Below are 16,099 nucleotides of genomic sequence, written 5' to 3'. Positions count from 1 at the left end.
CATGACTCATTTTATCGGAGAAAGAATGGATGTTTTCGAAATAAAAGTTGGCTGTTATGTAATATGATGCCGTTCTAATAGGCGTGTGCTCAGGTATTTTCACCGTTTTACATTTGAGCGAAAATATTGAAGTTTATGAATAAATAAAAAGTTGCCACGGATATTGTTTATGTTAATGAGGTTACAGAGCATTCTTAATTGCTCACCTAAAGAGAAAGCGTGTTGACATTTACAACCAGGACACCTCAAAAATAGTGATAAATTGAGTGACTTCCAAAGAGAGTTTTTAAAGTGTCACGCTTTTTACCTGAATTTGAAGAAACTAATTATTCTTCTGATCATTAGTTTTGTTTTTTAATGACTGTTTCAAATTATTCAGATGAACCGTACCTTATGATCTCCCAGAATACCTTCGAATTTGAAAAGACATTCACAGAGAACAACCTCTGCCTTTAGATGAAAAGACACCAAAGCGAGACATCGGAAGAGAAAACGATTCGGAAGTCGTTAGAAAAAGTTCGCTTGCATTCCAAAGAAGACCCCTCCCCCCCCCCAAAAAAAAAAACGTGATCTCAAAACAGTATGACGCACTGTGGAAAATTTGAGAACTATCATGGCGTTACAATAGCCTCGTTTTAGAAGAAAGACAGAAGACATTGTACAAGGAGCTTTACTCTCGCTCTTCGGCCGGTGCATATAGCTGCAAGGCTCGATCTCGGCGTTTTACAAAAGGAAACGAGAATTACCTTTGACTTCCTTTTCGGGCTTCTGAGGGGAAGAGGCAGAAAACGGAAAAGGTAAATCTTAGGGAAACTCGTTAGCCAGTTAGAATTCAGCCCCTGCGAAGCACCGTCTTGCACCTTATCTTTCATCACGGTAAGTTAGACATTGTGGTTCAGATCAGCGTAATTTGTTTTCTTTTGCAAAACCTTTTCCTCTGAACGAAGTTTTTGAGAAGGAATGGGTAGGATGCATTTGTGAACAATACTGCTTTGGGTCTTGTGCTTGTATATCACTAGAAACCCTCTTATAAAAAAATGCATTGGAATTATTGTTGCTACATAACGCCCTCTCCCATCACCACATTCACTTATTAAGAAAGCAGAATTTATATATGTAATAAAGTATCATTGCTTTTCAAGCTTCCTCATCAGTTGTTTTCCTGTCGATAGAATCGGCTGAAGATTTGTTTATAACTGGAGTGAATTTATGAAATGCTGTATTTTTATTACCTTGCGTATCACTAGTCACTATCCCTCAGAAAATAAACCACCCTCTTCACCTCCCTTTTTTAAAAAAAAAAAAAAAAAAAAAAAAAAAAATAGAAATGATTGAATGCACAACGATTTAACGAATTCAAACTTATTGTTTTCAATACATGGAGATGATTTCCCGATTTCGTTACTGGGTCAACCCAAATACAGTCAGCAGCATTCCGTAGGCTAAGGTTGGAAAACGTAGTTTTGGATTAATTATTATGTTCCAGCCGTGTGATATTGTCTTAGCAAGGAGTGTTAAGAGGGATGGACCCACCCCCCTCTGTGGTGGGGCTGGTGGGTAGGTTAAGCACATGGGAGAGGTGGGGGGAGTATGTGTGGTATGTTAGACTCGTATGGAGAACATTCACGTCATTTGCTCATTATGTATTTCTTGGGACTCCCTTCTCCCGTTCATACATATTTTCTTTTGTAAATTGTTATTCCTTTCATTTTATTTATGACGATAATTTAAGATATATGCATATTCCTTTCGCTGTATATATATGCCTTTTATTGTCCTTGTTCTTTTCCCAATGATTTTTCTTTATGTTACCATTTTATTGTTTACTGAATAAGGTTGTAAACTAGTGTATGTATTACTTAAGGAGAATTTTGTTACTTTTGATTGCTTCTCTGTGCTTTAGTGATATTATTTACCTACTCTTTGTCTTTTTATTTTTCCTTATTAAAATGAGTTAATAAGTTTCGAGGATTTTATTAAGATTTTTCCTTTGTAATTATATGTACTTACGATAATTTAGGTAACTGTGATGGTAATGAAGTGGATTCCATCCGCTGTTAGTGAACACATATTCAACCTGTGAATTTAAATAAAGATTTTATCAATGCCGGATAGCCGCGAAATGCGGGTTATCAGCTGTTATTCCGGAATATTCTTCTTAATGCAGGGAAAGTATGCAGTTACAAGAATTACAGAAATTAGTTTTTTTTTTTTTTTTTTTTTTTTTGCTTTTTTTTGTTATCGTTTGTGTTATTACAGCTCTGTCGCGGTCCAGTTGCCGCATGGTGCACTTCGGGTGCGTGTCTGTATCTCCCGTTTGATTGATAAGAACCTCGTTAGGACGATGGAAACTTTTTTTCTTTTTTTTTTGTCCCGAATACAGCCTGTTATTGTCTGTTCATGATACGTGTTTTTTTTTTTTTTCATCACATATCATGGTTAGAAAAAGAGAGAGAGAGAGTGAGAGATTCTCCAGACACACATCGAATCATTTAAGATGTTTAATTGGACTGTTGATAAATTATTAACATAACTACATTAACCTTTATTTATATTTTATCTTAACCAAAGACTGGCGAGGTTTCTCTCGTTCTTCCTCCGTTTCTCTTTCATTTGATCTGTTTTGAATTTTACTCGTAAATGTGATCACGTAAATGGCTGCTACATAAGGGCGTATACTCTAATAATCGTTAGCGTGAACTTTGGATATGAATATTAATTTCGTGGTCTGAAATGTCACTGGTAGCTATTTGGTAATCTTGTCAAAGAAATTAAAAGGGCAACAAAATACTGTATTCCAGGAGCCTGGATCTTCATTGTACATTACAGACTAATGTAAGACAAGCCATTATCACTTTTTTTCTGGCCCCCCTCCCGCCAACCCGCCCTCTCTCTCTCTCTCTCTCTCTCTCTCTCTCTCTCTCTCTCTCTCTCTCTCTCTCTCTCTCTCTCTCTCCTGTTTTTGCTTGAGAGATATATGGCATGCTGCATGTGACTTCGCCATGAAGAACAGGTTTTTTTTTTTTTTTATCTGTAAATTAAGAATTAACAAGTTCATTATTCGAGTATCCGAATCGAACCACATCAAATACACCTGACCCGCCATCCGCTTATTTACCCTGGGTCCTTTGTAATGTAATAATTCTTACACACTCAGAAGCAAAATCTGGAAATGCCAGATTTTATGGTAATCGTAATTAATTTTTTTATACCTTCCGTGCATTCGCAGCAATTGGGGAATGAAATGACCGTATTTTGTAACACTTGTCAAATTATGATACCACATAAAGTATTTATACTTTCTTATTCTCAACGCATTTACAAGAGTAATGACGAGTTAACTGGCGTTTCACTGTTTCTTGATTCTTCGCCATATTCAAGAGAATGGTCAGGTTTATTGCATTCAGGTATATTACATTTCATTTTTAATGTAATCAAGCCTAACATTCTTAGATTAACTTGTTTTTGATTTCGTTTAATAATAATAATAATAATAATAATAATAATAATAATAATAATAATAATAATAATAATAATAATAATAATAATAATTAATAAATTCAATTTTTATTATTGTTATGGTTGATTGACATCATTTCAGTCTCCATCCTCAACAGGATGATTACAATAGAAAACATGAAAAACGTAAAACATAGATACTTTACTGAATCATTCTGCATCCTCTTAAACATTATTTTATTTTCCTCGATACTTCAGTCATATCAGTTGTATATGCCATAAACCACCAGTTGTTGCACTGGTGGTATATGACAAATCGATTGTAATAACTTTTGGTATTATTATTATTGTTGGTATTTGTAACGAGGCTGCATTCATATGGAACAAGCCAAGCTGTCAAGAATTTGTCTAGCAAGTCTCTGCAGACTCGGCTTCTATCAGATGAAAAAAAACAGTAAAGAAAGTGTGAGGAAAAGTGTAATAGCTGGCATGCAAGGATAATGACAAAAAGCAGTGAAAACGTAATTTGTCAGTAAATGAATAAAACAGTTTTAAAGCTCCCTAGGTAAGGACATGCAACTGACATGAATGTATCCGTGTACAAAGAATTGCAAACCCATGATGTGGAACGTCACTGATACAGAGGTCATGGCACAGCCCTAAGTTCGAGAGTGGTGGTTATATGGTGACCACCCAGAGAACTATAATTACTAAATACGGCACCTCAGGTGACCTATCGTCACAGATAGCAACAGTGAGCAATGAGTTGTTGCATCAAGTTGTGGTAGTGAAGATATTAATAAAGAGGAATTTTTCCATGATAAAATCTTCATAAACAGTGATGTTGCTTGCATGTAAAGATAGAGAGATCGTATTGATATGGTTCCTTGTTCAAGGCTCACAGTAGTTCAGGGTGTCATGGAAGTTATTGATACTTATTGCCGCAATGTTAATGGTTATTAGTTTTATATTGCGAGAACCAGGCTTTGCAAGAAGGCAAATGGAACTTTCTCTTATCGCTTAGTAATAATGCGACATCTTCGAATACATATATGGGTAATTTTTTTTCGGTTTCTGAATTTGTCAAACGTTGCCGCAAAATCTCTTCACCGATATTTAGATGTTTACTGGAGGTGAAAGACATCATTAGGTAAGTTGTAGAAGTTACCATCTTGAATTCGTATATACCAACTTTTAATTTTAATATGCAAAGACAACCTTAGAAATAATTAACACTCTTAGACAAATTCGGCCTTATACGATTTTAACGAGTGGTTTTGATGAGGAACAAATTCTGAGGCTTTGATTAAAAAAAAAAATCACAAATGGTAAATCGATAAAAGTAATCTGAAGGTCTGATTCTGCCTGTAAGATGAATGAATTCATCCCCAATTCGTGACAACAAGTTAAATCGATGTAGAGAGTCTAGCAAAGTCAAATATATTGAAACGTAAATATGATTTATTTCCTGAGAGGAAAAGATATTGATTGACAAATTAAGATGCAGTTAATACGCGAACAGATTGCAAATTAGTAATCACGTTTATTTCATTTTATTCATGAGTTGAAACATAGAATGAAGAGACCAATATAATTGTAATTAGATGTTGATCAGAAAAGTAAAATAGTTCAAAATTAAGTTTCAGAATATACATAATTTCCTGGCTAGGGAATTATGTGGGCGAGAAGGCAGCGACTTAGAGGAACCTTTGAGCAGAAAGATGCACTGGAAACAAAATATTATAATTTGATTCACATCATGAATAGAAATGTCAGTCGATAAATCGTTTCTTAGATTTAGCTTTAAAAGGAAAGGGCGGACGGAAGAGCCGAATCATAGCATTACTTGACACTCGATCGTCATTTGTTAAAAACTGGATGAGCTCACGAAACCTTTATGACGTCTGATGCTATTTATGGTTCCTTATCGACACTCTCAGCTGCATCTATATATTTTGTAAATGATTTTTTAGAAAGATTTTTTATTACTGAAGAAACAGACTAGTAGCTCAGAAAAAAACTTGATTTCTCTCTTGAGGAGAGTAAAAATAAAAAAGGGGTTGAGCCTTTTTTTTTTTTATCTAATGAGAATAATGAAATTTCAGGGTAGTGCAAATTTGGTTTAATTTTTCAGCGAAGAATGCTGGCAAATAAATTTTGTATTCACCACTGATATTGTGCGTGGAGGAAACTAAGAGTTTAGCTTCTCGAAACAGAGGTAAAATGGTAATTTCTTCTGGGCATGAAGTAATGCAAAGCTGAGTAAGTTCTCCAAAGAACTGGAAAGAGCCCAAGGGCATATGCAGCCCACTCTCATATATTGATGGATACGCTGTACAATATATTTCAATACACTTTTAAGTTTGTTGAGGAATTACAAGAGAGGGTAAGAAATTCTAACTTGCTGATCATGAAACCTGAAGATGATTCCTAAGAGCTGATGGGTTACGGATGCCTTTTCATCTCAAAGGTTGTTGTAAGCGTTTTAAAATTAATTTCAAATGTAATTAACGTCTGTCTACGTAATGCTTCTAAATCCGAAAAACATATGGGTTATAGATTACGCTTGTTCATGAAGCTTTGAATAATGGAAAAAATGTTGCAGGCAACGAAAAAAAAGGACGTTATAATTCATCTGAAAACAAATTCTCTCTCTCTCTCTCTCTCTCTCTTTTATTTTCTGCCAGGGTTCATGGCACTTTTGTAAAACTCCGTTTTATTTTTCTCTGATTTACAAGTTTCACCCTTAGGTCATGCGGTCCCGATGGCCAGTACATATTTCTGATGCTATAATTAAATACTGTTTTAAGATGAGCAAAGTCGATGAAACTTAAATATTTAATGTCAACAAATTTCTCGGAACAGAATGCTATTGAGATATCACTGAGCAATTGAATGTGCAATGATTATTAAAATGAATTTCATTTTGCAATCACGAGAATTTGTTAAGGTTTTCAGTACAATAATGGTGTAAGAACGTTACTGTAATATATGGAAGATTAAAGCTCTTCATTATTGCTGGAACTGTGACCGACGCTGTCATAGAATTATTCATTGAATTTATTAAGATATTTACAGTCCCAGATTGATTGACAAGTCAATCTATATTTAAGTGCCCTGGTGCTTGATAGGGCGCGCTTGACAGATGAAGTAGAACGCTATGAAATTCCATCAAAGCCTGATGAAATATTTTTAACTTTAGATAAAAGAATTGCAATTCAAATGGGGACTTTACACTCTCTTAAAATGGAAGGGATCAAATAAATTTAAAGACAAGTTAGTATCATAGTGAACTACGTTTGAATGATATTAAACTTCTCAAATACTCACGGCCGAATAAATGATCCTACTTCAGTTTACGAAACAAGAAAATCATATTAATCCGTAAAATCTTTGCTGTAAAAATATGTATCCGATAGATATTAAGACTGTTTTTTATATTAACCGAAATAGGTAATATAGATAATATTCAGGAGGACTTCGTACTTATGTTTTCCATGTTGACGGCTGGTAAAATATAACCATTATTTTGATGATGAAATAATCATGATGGCATAAGTGCTGAAAATATTGTGCTGACGTAAGATTTGAGAATAATTAGGACACTTGCAGATTATTTTTTTTCTTTGCACTTCTTTTCATATTTCCTTTACCTTTCCTTTAATTTGATTGTCCGTGAAGACATGCTGTAGGTTAACACTTTGGACAAAAGAATGAGTTCTAGAAACTGTGATGATTCTAAGTCTCCAAAGTGCATTCACAATTAAAGTGCCAAATCAGTGGACCCGCACTTGGTAAGTGCCTACGAATAGAATACCCACATGTAAGAGAAGATGAAGAAAACATAATACAAATATCATTTAAATATAGTTGTAAATAACCACAAGTTAACTGATAAAAAAACTAAAAAAAAAAAAATATGTACGCAAAATCACGAGCACAATCTTTAGACTTCGTGAACCCATAACACAGAGCCTATAGTATAGTCCATGAAAACCTTGACAAAGTGGCCATGACCCAATATATGGCACAGCTAGATATGGCACCTTGGATAACTCAGGTATCACATGTAAATGACAAAAATATACCCATCTTACAAGCAAAACATGACTGAAAGAACAAGAAGCCATACTACATCATTACAGATTGATATGAATTGTCTAAGAAAGGGCAAGTTTTATTATTATTATTATTATTATTATTATTATTATTATTATTATTATTATTATTATTATTATTATTATTATTGTTATTATTATTATCATTATTGCACAATGAAATAAAGTCAGTGATTTTGTAGCAGAAGCAAAATCTATGGAACTTTAAAATTACCTGCTGACTTAGAGTGAAAAATAAAAGTCCAGTGATGTATAAATGTATATAAATTCTAGAGGTCTTATGCAAGAGTTTTCGGATTTTTTCAGAGTGCCCCTTTATCGTATCTCAGATTTAGGAGGTAAAGGCAAAATAACATTCACTACCACGAGAGAGAGAGAGAGAGAGAGAGAGAGAGAGAAGAAGGGTGGGGGATTAGTTTTTGTGTTCAAGTTTCAACCATATTTATATCATCATGCTCACCATCTATAGCTGACATTTCATTCACAGTAGCTGTATTTAGCCTCCTCTTAATGATTTGTGTCCTCTCTCTCTCTCTCTCTCTCTCTCTCTCTCTCTCTCTCTCTCTCTCTCTCTCTCTCTCTCTCTCTCTCACTTATTCAGTATATTTGGTTACCATATGTATCATCTCAAAAGCGCAGCCTCCGTCGTCTCCAGCTGCTGTCCATTTCATCTTTGCAATATTCAGAAGCAGAGCCCAATCCTCCACCATGGGGCCACGCCCCTATTTCATTGCAGGAAAGGACAGCTTTGTGGTCGCCCATCCCTACGCCCTCATTCCCAAGATATGGGCGTTGACCTCCTTCTGTCTTTTAAAATATTCCGTGGGATTAATAGAGCAGTCTTTGAAAAGGTCACGGTGGATGGGGTTGGCTATTTCTTACACAAATGGCGAAGGGGAGACCTGTAATGTAGTATTATGAAATTATTTCTGGTTTGAAGTTGGTATGTGAAAATTATTTGTTTGTATATCATGGTATATATACAGACATTGAATTTATATATATATATATATATATATATATATATATATATATATATATATATATATATATATATATATATATATATATATATATATATATATATATATATATATATATATATATATATATATATATGAATTCGTATAAATTCTAGTTGTCGAAGCACAAGTTGGTGTTAATAATTAACCCCAACTTGGGTTTCGATAACTCGGAATGTAGAAGTTTGACGTTTGTCACAAAGCTGACCATCGTTGTAGCTACCAATCCATCAGTCTGTTTCTGGTAGAATTAGATATGCATTATTTGTAAGGGGAGAACTTGATAGTCAATATGAAAAAGTGTAACGTTATGGGGGCGTATGGAAATTAGGAAGTTGGAGTAATAAATGTTGAAAGAAAGATGTTGATTTGTGTATATAAGTACTTGTGAGTAAAAAGAATGTGATGACTGGTGGGTCAAATAAGTGAAGCAAAGAAGGTAGCAACGTATGCAGTATTAATAAGGATCTGTCTATGGAAGCCGAGAATGGGGTAGTTGAACTTACTCTCCTTTATAGAAGTGAAGTTTGGATGTTGATTTCGAAAGAAAAAGGGAAAGTTATAGTTGTGTAGTGTGTGCAGTATTGACAAGAGAATTCTATCCATGGAAGCCGGGGTTGGGATAGTTGAACTTACTGTACTCTCCTTTATAGAAGTGAAACGCGGATGTTGAATTTGAAAAATAGAGAAGTTATAGTTGTGTAGGTAAAGTTTATTCACGTGGAAAGAATGAGAGGTGAAAGTCTAGTCAAACAAGTCCTGATTATTAAAGTGCTAGAAAAGGCGGGAAGGGTGGGGGGGAGGAGAGGAAACCTAGAAAAAGCTAGGACAGATGGAGTGATAGAGGTATTAAAAAAGGAAAATAATTTTCCTTTTTGATACCTCTCTCACTTTCTTGGGTGATAATAATTATTATCATCATCCAAGAAATGAGAGATTGCGTGTCAGATAAAGTGAAGGATACGCCTTCTGTGAAGTGTTGAAGCTTTTTGAAATGGGGGTGATGGGTGGCGCAGCGGATCATCAGTTTAAAGTATGAATCCAACAGTGGGCGTTGTATATATTCTGTGGAGCCGCTTCCTTTTATGGGAAACGGCCTGATGTTGAAATATATATATATATATATATATATATATATATATATATATATATATATATGCATGTGTGTAGTGTATATAGGGACTTGGAATGATGTGGTAAAGGCATGACAAAACCCCATAGGTGGTTATATTTCAAGATAGTTTATGAAAAAGATTGAACCAAATATATACACATATATACACATACTCACGCATATACAGGAATATATATATATATATATATATATATAGTTCTTTAATATATATATCTCTCTCTCTCTCTCTCTCTCTCTCTCTCTCTCTCTCTAATCTCGCTTTTTTTAATGATAGTTTTCAATAAATCACTATATTATTTATAAAGGCAAATTTAATTGTTATCGATTGTGCGAGATGAAATCTTCTTGAATTTATAAAATTATGTTGACATTCTATATCACATGCAATTTACGCGTTGTCGATTTTATATATATATAGCACAAGAAAAAATCACGGTTCTTATTCATAAATATGACAACGGAAAGGCAAAAGTTATTTTATTTAATCACTAATGAAATCGATGCGACATTACCACCCTTTGGCCTTTGGAAAATCTGATAAAAAAAAAAAAAAACTAAAACGCATTAAACGGTTAAACACTTGGCTGTAATGGTGGAGGTGGGTCTATTCCAACTTTAGTAAATGTACCTGAGTTCGACATAAATATTTACGTATGAGCGGGCATAGACTTATACTTTTCTTCGTGATCAGCTGGATAACGTTACTTTCTGATATTCCGGATGCATGTTCGAATCTTGCCTGGGAGTAAAAATTTCTTCATTTAATTCCTCATTTGGATCATAGGCTTCGTAGTGACAAGCGTATTCGAACTGTAAAGTAATCGAGAAGTTGATAGTGGATTACTGTTATTACAAATATGAATTTGGTACAAAAGTGACCGGTAGATTTTAAATATACGCGGTTACAGAGCTACATCAGAGGCTTCGTTCGGAATGACGTTGAATTATTGGTTTTCTTTTGTTTGTGTATGCTGATGAGCGGAATTTTAATTATGATATTATTCAGTATGGTAATATATTGTAGCTTGGAGAGCCTGAAACATTTTGTACGCAAATTGTCACTGCATGAGTTTCGGTATCCACGACGGGTTATTTTACGAACTATTTTGGTTTCCTGTTCTTATTTGATATTCTTATCTGTGTAAGCCTTTCCTGCGACGCCAGATAGTGGTCAATAATTCATTCAGCCAGCCCATAAGTCAGGCATCTCTAATTTTTTGGAAACCGGTTTAGGAGTAAGAAATTCCCCAACCTCACGTTCGTGCCGTATTCCAATATTATTTAAAGGCAAAATAACATTCTCAATGTCTCCACAGAGAGAGAGGGAGAGGTGGAGGGGGGGGGCGGGGGACGAAATAGGCTTTGTTCAAGTTTCTGACTTTTTCTAGTTTGACCAGGTCCCTGCTGTGTTAAAACTCACTCGAGATCTCATTTTAGCCGTGTTCAAATTCTGTGTCATGAACAAGATTTTTATAGGTAGGAGAGCACACTTCCTCGTATTGTTATGGCCTTGAAGAATAGCCCGTTCTTACATGTTTATTAAAAATCTACTACAGTTTCAGAGTCCTCCGGTACCCTCTTCAGGCACTGACTAAAATAAATTAAAAGCAAAATGAGTCAAGAAAGATTACAAACACTTATATGATACCACTCTGACAACCTAAGATTTGCTGCCACAGTTACATACTTCTTAGGTAAAGCACCGAGTTTGTAAAATCATCATTTAAAGTTTTTGTGTCAGAACCTTGCATTAACATTGGTTTTGGTCGTTGGTGAATTCGTATTTTGCTTAGAGTATTGAAAAATAAAGTATTTATGGCTCCTAAAGTTAAGCATTTCCATGTCTCTTGCAAATCCAGATTGTTAGTCTTTAAATGACTCATTCTCTAAGTTATGGTAGCTTTATTGATTAGGAATACACACCACATTAGCTGAAGATGGGAAACTGGTAACCAAAACTAAATATGAGATTAGAGTGATACCAGAATTCCTTTGAAGCTTTGAAGTTAAATAATCTTAGGTTAACTTTCTTCTTCCTGCTGATACTCATCAGCATTAGTCACTTTTCACCACATTAGCTGTTCATTCAAAAGGCATCCAAAGATATTGGACATCCTGGATATCTGGAGTAAAGGGTATCCAGTTTCGTGTTTCCCACTGTGAAAGTAGGATTTTCCGTGTTAGCTGAAACTCTATTTCAAAAGTTTGTATAACTGTGGATTGCAATAACTAACGTTTTACATAAAATTTTGAAAACAAAAAGTGAGCTTAACAGCTATGAACATGGTAGCCTTTTGAGCTTAAAGAGCAAGATTTCCATTTAATATTTTGAAAAGAAATAACTGAAAACATTAGAATTATAACTGGAAGATCAGTTTTCCAGCAGTTAAGGGAATTGACGAGTGGACTGAAAGATAAAATTGCTTTGATATGATCTAATATTAAATTATAAAAGCTTTAGACCATGTTTGATTTGTACAGTGGGTTATTTGCCTATCAAAAACTAGGATACAAACTTGTAGTTAATGGTCAGCATCCTAACTGGACACGTGACCAATCGAGTTCCTCAGGAGTCGGGTTTTGGACTGCTCTTGTCTTTCATATTTATTAATGATCTGGAGTGTGCAGAAATGGCAGTAGCATATGCTTGTTTGCTGATGAACGTTGAAGTTTACCATTGTAAAAGAACAAGATTGCTAAAGACTTCAGTGAGATCTCACAAACTTAAGAAGGTATACGGATTGGTGGCTATTGGCTTTTCTTCCCTAAAAATCCAAAATATATAAGTAATTGAAGTTCTGATGTTAGGGATCTTGACGACAACTTAGGAGTAAAGAAGAGCTTCTAGGGTGCAAAGATCAGTAAAGCTAACAATTTGGTTTTGATCATAATGACAGTTGTGACATTAGGCAAGAACACTATTGTACCATTGAATTCTGCACTACTGAGACGGACCCCATAAAAAGATATGCAAACAACTATGAAATCCTTATCTCAAGAAGGATATATCATCTGTTGAGGATATTCAATGTAGAGCAACTAAGCTGGTGCCGGAGATAAAGGAATTGTTATATGAAGGACAACTAATGTTATTAAACCTACCAAGTCTTACCTAAAAGTTCACAAGGGGACTAGACTGAAGCGTTCGAAATACCCAGGGAATATATGACGAAGATATTGAGAGTGTTACATTAGAGAGGAGAGAGGGTCCAGTCACCAGTCGGTATGATCAAAGGGTATTCAAGAAGCAAGTTTATCTGAATGTTAAGAAGTTCGGTGGCTAATTCAGTAAACAAATCCAAATGAAGCTGAATAGGGCCAGGAAAAAAAAAAAATAGAAATTTGATGTCGACCGTACGAGTGCCCCAGGCCACAGTCGATCAAGAGGATCTGCAGTCATTGGCAAGAATAAGGCCTTTTAACTGTCGTCACATCTGCACAACGTAAAACATATCATCTGTTGCTATCAGAAAGTTACTAAATGTCTGATAATTACAGATGTTTTGTTCTTCCATTGTCGGACTCTTGTTCCCTTGGTATCCTTGACAAAAAAAAAAAATCCTCTAGTTTGTGGTGTTCTTTTCTCAGTAGTTGTAGTTTTGGTTTAGAGCAGTGGTAATATATCTTGCTCAGCCATATTCTTGAGGGACCTTGTCTTAGCATTTGGCATCTGGGGTCTTTACTTCAACAAAATTTCATGTATGTTACCCGTTTTTGCCGGGCGACTCTGGAGGGCCATGATTCAGTGTTTAGTACCACAGGTATTTCATTCTATACTATAAAATTGTGGCGCAGTTGTCCTGTCATTGGTGTTGATGTTGGTCCTTAATGCTACATTTATACACCTTTTTGAATAACTAATTGCAAATTGTTTATGTATGTGTTTATCTTTTATTTTTAAATGTTATTTTTTTATGTATTATTCAACTTTTCCTTCTTTGAACTGTGCTTTTCTCTTTTTACTGTCCCTTTAGGCTCACTTCACGAATGTACGCAGAGTAGCCCTGCCATGGCGCTTGGGATAGCAATATGATACTTTATTACTGGGACATTTTTGATGTGCATAAAAAAGTTCATTTTCTAAACCGTGGCTATCGTGGGTGAAAGTCCTCAGCTCCTTCATTGAAGCTAAAGGAAACGGCCAAATATGAGTGCTTTTTAGGGATGTCATAGGTCTCCTGGCTTACAAAGACTCCCAAATTGGTGACCGGTCAGTTAAACGCCCGTGGTACTCTCTTCATCCGTAAATGAAAACCCCACTGGCCGTGTACTAAAATCCCTTCATTGATCCAATGGCGAATTCTTACAGGGTCACAGCATTTCTTCCTTACGTAACGATTCGGCCTTAACCACTCTTCGAAGCTGCCAGTTCTGAGTAACATTTCTTCCTTGCGTTATGTTCCATTTTACATTACGTCGTGGTACGTTAACCTGTAATTTTAACTATTATAATTTCTTTCTAATTACTGCTACTCCAGAGCATCTGTTTATATTAGTTATCAGAATTACATTTTGTTTGGAATTTTATAATGGCATTTTAGCGTGCTTTGCATTTACCCTAATGACTTTTTTTTTCTAATTGATTTTCAGTCACAATATCGTTTCTTTTTTAAAGTAAAATAATTTTTCAGTCCATGCCACTTGTGCAAACGTTTATGAGTACGTAATATATTCCCTTTTGAATACTGCTATTTTTGGGTTGCTCCAATTAGATACAGTTTTTGTTCTCAATTAATATGAATGAGATAGCGCAATCTGGCTTATATTTCAAGTGATGAGGATAGTGACACCATACTGTACAGTAATTGTTTCTATTTTATATTCAAGTCAGGAAATTACCTTAGAACCTCCCTCGCACACTTCCTCCCCCACCCCCACCCCTTCCCATATTTTACAATTGTTTCATCTTTTTTTAATTATCATGAGCTGTCTGAAACGCTTAATTTTTCATAACTTGCCTAATATTGCAGCAAATTTAATTATCGTTACTTACAGAAACAAGAATTCAAGTTGTTATGCCTACCTACACCAGTACTTCCATACGTCATGTACATTCCTAAGATTAACAACTTTTCTAAATGATAGTGAAACTGATCTTGTAAAAACAAGTCAGATAATGAACCTCAGTCTTACAATATGTACGTTTGCGTGCGTTTTATAGAGCTGGTCACTCTTTCTCCATTGAAAGCCTCTTATTCGTCAGGCGCTTTCCATGCCTTACAATAACCGACTACAATCTTAGATTATTTATACCTTGTTTGTCTTGTAGTGTTCGTTACCTGACTTAATTTTTATAGAGAATAAGTTATTCAAGAATGTGTGTGTATTGTAACATATACATCCTAGATATACTGTTGCGTAAGTGGGTTACCTAGCAGAGTATTTCGTCAATTATTTTTAGTACCTGAAGTTGATTTTGTAGTTGTTGACCGTTGACATGGCAGGTGGCTTGACAGTTTGTATACAAATAAATGATTGAATTTTAAACAATATGTCTCTGAAAGTTTGAATTTGTTTGTCTTCATTTCGTAGACGCTCTTACCCAAGGGAATCCACTGTCGTCCTAATACTTAGTCGCTCCCTGTCGTCATCTCATTGGTTAGTTTAAAAACAAGGTACGAGTTCATTGGTTGAGTCAGTGCATTCTGTTGGATTCAAGAATTAACACTTGGGATATAGTTATGTTTATATATTATAACATTATTTTTTCTCCAGTCTTCCGATACATTAGTCTAGTTTAGGCCAGATTACGTTTGGATGGGATTTGACCTCTAGTGGTGATAAATAGTAAAAATGTATAAAGGAAAAACTTTATTGTTTTATAATCACCCTAAGTTCTTTACGGGAAAAGTTTACATTCTTTAGGTGCTAGTGTTTCTTTCGTTTGATATGCCATTACTAACTAAGCAAATTTAATTAGTTTCCACAATAGATTTGAGTCTTTTTACACAGGATTCAAAAAGGCAGTTTCATCAGATGACTGATCTTTACAAGCCAATGGCTTGTCCTGTTATTGAGAAATATATTTCTTCTTTATTGCAGTTAACTAAATGAAAGTTAATGCCCAATCAAGTTTGATTATTTATTTTACATGTGTCATAAAATTATATAAAAAATTACAGTGGGCAGCCAATTGGAAATATCACTTATATCAATTGATACGAATAATATGACGAGTCATAATATCATGGTATGCCCTGAAGCACCGTAACCTATCTCTCTACTCAGAGAGAGAGAGAGAGAGAGAGAGAGAGAGATCAGGTTGGTGGGGGTGAGGATTAATGATAAATTAACTTGGTGCTTTTATTTTATTGCTAGATCAAACTTGATGGCAATGATATCGATATCTACTAAGCCCCCACACC

General features: G+C 34.9%; 1 protein-coding gene across 3 annotated transcripts in view; it reads left to right on the top strand.

Moving 5' to 3' along the window:
- The first annotated feature begins 779 nt into the window (after positions 1–779).
- The window catches only part of LOC136850685 (uncharacterized), a 576,441-nt gene continuing 561,121 nt past the window's right edge, over positions 780–16,099 (top strand). For all 3 annotated transcript variants that reach the window (XM_067124493.1, XM_067124491.1, XM_067124492.1), the window contains exon 1: positions 780–876. The gene's annotated coding sequence lies outside the window, so the exon portion shown is untranslated. The remainder of the gene's footprint in view (positions 877–16,099) is intronic.

The sequence above is a fragment of the Macrobrachium rosenbergii genome, chromosome 22 (assembly GCF_040412425.1).
Source record: "Macrobrachium rosenbergii isolate ZJJX-2024 chromosome 22, ASM4041242v1, whole genome shotgun sequence".
In the NCBI taxonomy this organism is placed as follows: domain Eukaryota; kingdom Metazoa; phylum Arthropoda; class Malacostraca; order Decapoda; family Palaemonidae; genus Macrobrachium; species Macrobrachium rosenbergii.
This window is presented reverse-complemented; position numbering and strand designations above follow the sequence as displayed.